The 8413-nt window shown below is 47.8% G+C and overlaps 1 long non-coding RNA gene across 1 annotated transcript; it reads left to right on the top strand.

The window, feature by feature from the left end:
• Window positions 1-812: 812 nt before the first annotated feature.
• On the top strand, window positions 813-8073 carry LOC149428746 (uncharacterized). Its single transcript, XR_016310685.1, has 2 exons — window positions 813-5966; window positions 6058-8073. It is a non-coding gene; the product is annotated as an uncharacterized LOC149428746 (long non-coding RNA).
• Window positions 8074-8413: the final 340 nt, after the last annotated feature.

The raw sequence follows: 8413 nt of genomic DNA on the forward strand, positions 1-8413 counted from the left end.
TGCTATCACATAGAGGACAAATAGTCTGTGATATAGCATATGAGTGACAGGCCCTCTTTGTAGGGGGGAGGGGGTGGGGGGCAGTCTGTGAAAGGATGGGGCAGGAGAGGAGCGGCGCGTACAGAGAGGGGGGCAGGAGAGGAGCGGCGCGTACAGAGAGGGGGCAGGAGAGGAGCGGCGCCTACAGAGAGGGGGCAGGAGAGGAGCGGCGCGTACAGAGAGGGGGGCAGGAGAGGAGCGGCGCGTACAGAGAGGGGGGCAGGAGAGGAGCGGCGCGTACAGAGAGGGGGGCAGGAGAGGAGCGGCGCGTACAGAGAGGGGGGCAGGAGAGGAGCGGCGCGTACAGAGAGGGGGGCAGGAGAGGAGCGGCGCCTACAGAGAGGGGGGCAGGAGAGGAGCGGCGCCTACAGAGAGGGGGGCAGGAGAGGAGCGGCGCCTACAGAGAGGGGGGCAGGAGAGGAGCGGCGCCTACAGAGAGGGGGACAGGAGAGGAGCGGCGCGTACAGAGAGGGGGGCAGGAGAGGAGCGGCGCGTACAGAGAGGGGGCAGGAGAGGAGCGGCGCGTACAGAGAGGGGGGCAGGAGAGGAGCGGCGCGTACAGAGAGGGGGGCAGGAGAGGAGCGGCGCGTACAGAGAGGGGGGCAGGAGAGGAGCGGCGCGTACAGAGAGGGGGGCAGGAGAGGAGCGGCGCGTACAGAGAGGGGGGCAGGAGAGGAGCGGCGCGTACAGAGAGGGGGGCAGGAGAGGAGCGGCGCGTACAGAGAGGGGGGCAGGAGAGGAGCGGCGCCTACAGAGAGGGGGGCAGGAGAGGAGCGGCGCCTACAGAGAGGGGGGCAGGAGAGGAGCGGCGCCTACAGAGAGGCTCCCTCACTGGCTGTCATGTCAGTGCCGATTTTGAAATGTCATTACCTGCGCTTTTTTTTTTCTTTTTTTTTCTTTTTTTTTTCTCTTCATAATGGCTCACAGAACTAGCTGTCACTTTCCCCGGAGCTAAAGGAAACTTTGTTTTTTTATCTCGGGAAAGAAACTAAAAGGAAACTGTTTCTTTTCCCTGGGGGGGAAAGTGACAGCTGATTCTGTGAGCTATAGTGAAGAAAAAAAAAGCCGGTAATTGTATTTAAAAACTGGCACCGACCTATAGTGACAGCCACTCTGCTCCTGCCTTTCTCAGCCTAACCCCTCCCACATCTGCAGTACACACAGTCCCCTGTATCGGCACCTGTATCTGCTACATTTTTCCTATCGGCAAAATGCAGATGGAGCTGTTTTCGGTGTGTCTGTTTCGGTGGCCGAAATTTCAGTGCATCCGTAGCTTCCACCATTGGTCGCTCTTTCATCGTCCTTGCCGCTGCCCGGGCAGCATGTCCCAGGCTGGAAACATTCGCTTCCAAAAAGAGCCCGAGCTGGAAATCCCTGGAGAGGAAGAGGAGAGTTGAGGTTTACTGATTTTTCTGCTTCCTAGTAAGGAAAGATACAATGTAACAATTCTTCGCACCTTTGTTGGCACGTGTGTTTCTAACCCGGACAGGTTTATTCCAGCCTTGTTACAATGTATCTCTTCTCACTAAGGTGCATTTATTTCCTATGATCTTCAGCTACATCTAGTGGCCATAAAGTGGTATTTTCCTGACTGACTCCATCCTTGTTATATGTTGGTTATGGACAAACCTACATGAAATCAGGAAAGTAGCATTTTATGGCCACTAGATGGAGCTGAGGATCATAGGAAATAAATGCATCTTAGAAGATACAATGTAATAATTATAGAGAATGCTGGTGGGAATTGGCAAATTAATGTAACCATTGCTACTGCGCGATCTGTTTATTTGCCAGTTCTCTTCAGTGTTCTGTAGAACTGTTTCATTGTATCTCTTCTCACTAAGATGTATTTATTTCCTTTGATCCTCAGCTCCATCTAGTGGCCATAAAGCGGTATTTTCCTGATCCAGTTTATGTTGGTTATTTGTCACTAGATGGAGCTGAGGAGCATTGAAAAAAAAAAGCATCTTGCCGAATTAGGGGGAAAAAAAAAGAGTCGGTGGGGATAAGATGTTTAGTCAGTGGAGTGAGGGATGCGGTTTGGGGGTGGGGGCTGCAGACTGAATATTTCATGTTGCACCCTAAATATGAAACCTGGTCATAAAGGTGGAGTTGGCCTTTAAGTCTAACCATTTGTTAAAAATGGATTAAGCTGCGTCATCGATCCCCGGAAATATCTGTGGAAGCCACATGATGTCTGGAGGTGCCCATGACCTTCCATCATTGGAAATGACCGACTCCGAGACCTGAACTAGATAATGAGCAGAGATTACCTGGACCTCCTTAAAGCACAACTCCGGTTTGGATTTTTTGTTGGCTATCTTTGCAGGGGGCTCCGGACTCCACTCGTGTTCTTCCTGTACAGCTCCATGTTCTGCACTCCAGGCCCCATCATGTCTTCTCCTCCGGCAATAGTTTGAGGGAACTTCCATCTGCGCTACATTGAGTTTTGCAGCGGTGTTTTAAGGCCCTCCCCCATGATGCAACAGCTATTGGTCTTTTCTATTGGCTCAAACAGCAGTGGCCACACCCACAGCAGCTTGAATCACAGACTTCTGGGACATGTAGTCCTTACATCATATTTTCCCAACTCCATGACAGGAAGGAGAAGAATGGGTAATGTGAATGCTACAGTACATTCTGTGAAGAAAAATTGTATTTTGCTAGAAAAGTAGGATAGAGTGTATGATGTCCAGGGGTGGGGGATGGGACTAGGGGAACCGATTTTTATTTTTATGCTTTGAGTTTTGCTTTAATACCTTGATCCAACCAAATTTTTGATTGCCTTGGAAACCATTAGAACCTCTGTGAGGTCTTTGTTGTAGTCTGCGGCCACAATGGGAAGATTTTCCTTGATAAGAAACGGGGGTAGAAAGACACGGGCAGCAGTAAAAATAAAAACCTAACCCTTCCCGGCTCTACTAAAATAGGTGTTTGGTTGCTGCCTCTGACCCCATTGAGGAGATTTCCCATCTTGTCCCCTTGACACCCCATCACTGGGACAGAAAATAACCCAAAAGAACCAAAGCAGCCAGACGTCCAAACCCTTCCCTCACAACTATCCAAAAAAGAAGCCACGGAAAGACCTCACTGATCCATGTCGTGGTGTATCTAGAGTACCTTCAACTGGACTTTCTGTAATGCTGAAGATTGTTCATAGCTTTTCCAAACCACTTCCGTTTCAGTGAGCGTCAGGAACTTCCACCAACATTTATATCCACACAGCTTGAACATCTCCTTCATCCAGTCACCATGGAATGTGTCAAGGCAGCGATAGGTTGGCCAAGAACAGGGTGGGAGGTGTGAAAGATGTGGAACCCACCTGTTATAGTTACATCATCCCATCCTTGGTGCCAGAGAGTCTGCATAGGTGTTAATCCTATTCACATGGCTGAAAGAGATCATCTACGTCAAACTAGAACAACCATCCCTGAACAGTGGTAGGAGCCTTCAACATCATATGGTAGTTCTGGACTGTACTTCAGTCTCCAAAACAAAATTTATGTAATTTAAAAAAAAAAAAGATGCTAAATTCTGAGCAGAGTCTAAGCCAGGTTTTTATTTGATTGGTTGGATACAATAGTTTGGTATGCACCAGTGACTCCTCCCAGTTTGCGTATATTCTTTGTATACTTCTGGATGGTATCGGTCTTTAAGGATGGCCTTCAACATAATCTGTCTTCCACATCAAGTGCCGTTCTAATATCTCCACCCCCACCATTTAACAAAAATGTACACCTGCCATGTGAGTCGAAGGATTAACACCTATGCAGACTCCTAACACCAAGGATGGGATGGTGTAAGTAGAACAGGGGTTAGTTCCACAATTTTTACACCTCTCATCCTGTTCTTGGACATTCGGCATCTACAAGTTCCATGGAGATAGGCTTAGTGTTTGTGTGACCATAGATGGTGGGGGATTCTGAGCAGTTGCTATCCCCACATTCCAATTGGATGAAAGTGCTTGTGTGACCATAAATGGTGGAGGATGTTGAGCAGTTGCTATCCCCACATTCCAATTGGATGAAAGTGCTTGTGTGACCATAAATGGTGGAGGATGTTGAGCAGTTGGCATCTACACATTTCCCGGAGATTGGATGAAAGGTGTTTGGGTGGCCATAAATGGGGGATGTTGAGCGGTTGGTATCTACACATTTTCCTGGAGATTGGATGAAAGGTGTTTGTGTGGCTATAAATGGGGGATGGTGAGCGGTTGGCATCTACACATTTCCTGGAGATTGGATGAGGGTGTTTGTATGACTATAAATGCTGGGGGACGTTCCTGACACTCGGAACTGAAGAAGTGGCTGGGAGTAATTATGAAACATCTTCAACATCACAGAAGTCCACTTGGATGTAACCAACAATTACTAGACCTTCAAGAAAATTTTTTTTTTGGGGGACCAGTACTGTAGGTGAGGGATCTCATTGCATTTCAATCTTCCACCAAATATCGCCCACAATGGACCTTGATGGGTTTAGTAAACCAGATGGCCATTTTTTGAGGAACGTTGTGTGCACTTCCTCTCCCGCAAAGCTTTAAAAGTCTCCCAGTGTGATTGGGTTAGTCCATCTGCCTAGATGGGCAAAAGAAAACCCCCAGCTATCTCAAGTGATTCATGAATTCAGGAACATGGAGGGCAGTTATTGCCGTGTCCACCCAGTCTCCAAGCCTTTGATGTGTAGAACTGGATATAGGCCATATGCAGTTTTGAAAGTTTTTTTTGCTCCAGAGAACTTTGAAAGATGTGTTCGGAGGAAGATCGAACATTCATAAAACAAACGTATCCAACATTCGGTGCTTGCCAAAGTGGTGGCCTGTTCCTCTGTAGTACAGATTCTTCATGAATGCCAACAGCCTTCTCCATCAGGAAAATTGCACGTTTACCAAAATATGTGCGCGGCCTTTACCAGATGATAAAGATTTAGGAAATTCATGACTGCGACAACTACGCCTGTCTGCCCATTGTGTCCTTTGTACTTCTGTGGTGCGTTAATGGCTCCCAACGTACACTAGGCGTAAATCGCAAAAACAACCCCCTGCCATGTGCTGTACACAGATGCGTTGTATACTGCTCATTGTGGATTTGCACCCCAACATGCACCTGCTATGTACATTACCACGTAGTGTGAATTGGCCCCGAGATGGTCATCTTGTGCCTGAGAGTTCTTGACCTCCTCTTGTGCGGCCTCATTATGAGATGGCCCCATACACCATAGATATGTTTGCTCCAAGTTGGGAAAATTGTGTTGCTTGCGTTTAGACACATGAGGCTCATTCATGAAGATATGACCTGTATTGACCGTTCTTCTCGTCTGTGTGATTCTCTGCTCTGGATGGCTCTGATTTGTGAAGGATGGAGTTGGCGAATAACGATCGTTGTAGGTTAGTGAACTGTCGGATCACAGACCTCATTCATCAAATCGTTCTTCATCCAAATCTTCGTTTCTCCAAGTTGGGTTTGATGGTGCGTAGGGAGTTCAGGCGGATTCTATGAAGGGAACTTTGAATAATGAGACTTGGCGCCATTTCCAGCCTGCCTCAGATTGGCGCTCTTGCCAAATGCTTGGCAACCAATCACATCTACTGATCCTCGATCGGATTGTTTGTGATTGACCTCACACGTAGTCCTTGGAACAATAGTGGTCGTACGTGGCCCATTTATTGTGATTGGTTGGAAGGATACGTTGATCTCTGATTTTTGTTCATATCGCTCCATTTTCTTTGGAGAAGTGAAAAATTCTCATGACTGCTGTGTCAAATTGTAGAGGAGGTCGTAGTGCGTTCTGGGCGCCCGGGCAGGGCGGAGGTCATAGTGTGTTCCGGGCAGGGTGGAGGTTGAAGTGCGTTCCGGGCACCCGGGTAGGGCGGAGGTCATAGTGCGTTCTGGGCAGGGCGGAGGTCGAAGTACGTTCTGGGTGCCTAGGTAGGGCGGAGGTCATAGTGCGTTCAGGGCAGGGCATAGTTATAGTGCATTCTGGGCAGGGTGGAGGTCGAAGTGCATTCTGGGAGCCTAGGTAGGGCAGAGGTCATAGTGCGTTCCGGGCAGGGTGGTGGTTGAAGTGCTTTCCTGGCGCCCGGGCAGGGCAGAGGTCATAGTGCGTTCCGGGCAGGGTGGAGGTCGAAGTGCGTTCTGGGCGCCTAGGTAGGGCAGAGGTCATAGTGCGTTCCAGGCAGGGTGGAGGTCGAAGTGCGTTCTGGGCACCTAGGTAGGGCAGAGGTCATAGTGCGTTCCGGGCAGGGTGGAGGTCGAAGTGCGTTCTGGGCGCCTAGGTAGGGCAGAGGTCATAGTGCGTTCCGGGCAGGGTGGAGGTCGAAGTGCGTTCTGAGCGCCTAGGTAGGGCAGAGGTCATAGTGCGTTCCGGGCAGAGTGGTGGTTGAAGTGCTTTCCTGGCGCCCGGGCAGGGCGGAGGTCATAGTGCGTTCCGGGCAGGGTGGTGGTTGAAGTGCTTTCCTGGCGCCCGGGCAGGGCGGAGGTCATAGTGCGTTCCGGGCAGGGTGGTGGTTGAAGTGCTTTCCTGGCGCCCGGGCAGGGCAGAGGTCATAGTGCATTCCGGGCATTTGAAAGATGCGCCAAAGAAGCCTTTTTGGGTGTTATCTTCGGGTGTTTTTTTTCCTTAAAGCAGGTTTTGGTACTTTTGACGCAAAAACTCCTATCTGATGGACGCTTTGAGGAGCTGTTAACAATGGCACCGCCCCTTTCGCGCTTTCACTCAGCGCTCAGATGTGAATGGAACCTTATGAAGTTTCGGTTGTGGTTCCGATCCCTGCGGCTGAAGATCTCTTGGTTCTAGGAAGGTAAGTATCAAGAACACGACTACCCACCTCAATCCTGATCCGCAGATCTCACGTATACGTTCATATAAGGAATGGAGGTAAAACGATCGGCTCTGGCGCCCAATGGGCGAACCGCCATGGTTTGTTTTTTTTTGTTTTGTTTTTTTTTTCTGCTGTCAAGAGGACGTGGTTCTGACCTACCATAGTGTCCCGTAGGGACATAGATGGGGGCTGGTGTCTTGGTTCTACTTAAGTGTTCCGCTACAATCAGCCCCGGTGGGCTCTTCAAGAGCCTGCGCAGCTGCCTGGGAGCGAGTCTGGTGATGGAAGTTCAGTCCCATCCATACGGGGCGGGGGAGGGGGGCGTTGTGCTACGGTGAGGCTCATTTTTGTTTTCTTTCAATGAAACGTGCCTGACGAAGTCTCTATTCTCACGCAGAAACGATGAATTTGCACACGGCTCGAGTTGTAATTTCCACACTAAAAAGTTAATTTTTCTAGAACTCATGTAGAGATTGCAAAGCGACTTTTTATTTTTTCGTATTTCTTTGCTTTAACCTCTTTTCCGTCGCCCCGGCGGCACTCTGCGGCCATTATTTTTCCCGGGCGGCCCGGAGGTTGTGGTGGGGGGGGGAGGGGGGTGTTCAACGTTTGTATGTGTATATTCCTCTGGGAGGAATGCAGAGAAAAATGAGAAGATTGTTATTCGTATTGATCCGAATTCTTCCTCCCCGTATTAATAGAAGACGCGTGTGTGTGTCCGTCTGTCCCCATCCCCCCTCCTGATCGGTTATTGTTTCGGCATGCTGTATTCAGGCATACCTCTGTCGTCAATGCATGCCAGTCCTGTTTTTTTTGTTTTTGTTTTTCTTGTATAAAAATCGTGCACAAAAAAAAATATTTTTGGCTAGTTATAAATGTTGCCATGCAATGCCTATTTTTTAAACGTTGTCTTTTATGAAATTAGCACGTTTGTGTATTTAAGCTTCTACGATATATATATATATATATAAAAAAAGAACAAAAAAAAAATTGGAAGACGTTTTGAAAAATGCTGTTCTGTGCTAGTGTACAGTTTTCACATGTTGTGAACAGTGAGACTCCCATATTATTATATTTGAACTTGCTACAATGTATTTATTATGCTTTTTTTTTTTTTTTTTCCTCTCCCACGTTACTACAAATCATTGCTATATTTCATATCGGCATACTATTGGAAGTGAAGGGAGACGATTAATACAAGATTTTGTAACACTGTCGTGTGTCTGCTGGATTTATTTTGGTACAATTCCGAAGTGTTGGGGGTTAAAGTTTGGGGGTTACATTCATTTATGATTGTTACTACTTGATTTATTATTACTCCTTTTTATTTAATTCTTGAATTTGAGCAGAACGCCACTCAAACATGCAACAAAATATGGTTAAAAAAATGCTCAAACACGCAAATTATTATTTTTTTTTTTTATAGGAGTTAGGGATAGGGGTTGGGGTTCAATTTATTTATCATATTTTATATTATTTCTTATTATTACTCAGCATTTATATAGCACCAACAGTTTGCTCAGCGCTGTACATTACAATGGGAGACAATACAGT

This window comes from Staurois parvus, unplaced genomic scaffold (genome assembly GCF_062004578.1).
Source record: "Staurois parvus isolate SC_StPar_1 unplaced genomic scaffold, SC_StPar_1.0 ptg002990l, whole genome shotgun sequence".
Classification (NCBI taxonomy): domain Eukaryota; kingdom Metazoa; phylum Chordata; class Amphibia; order Anura; family Ranidae; genus Staurois; species Staurois parvus.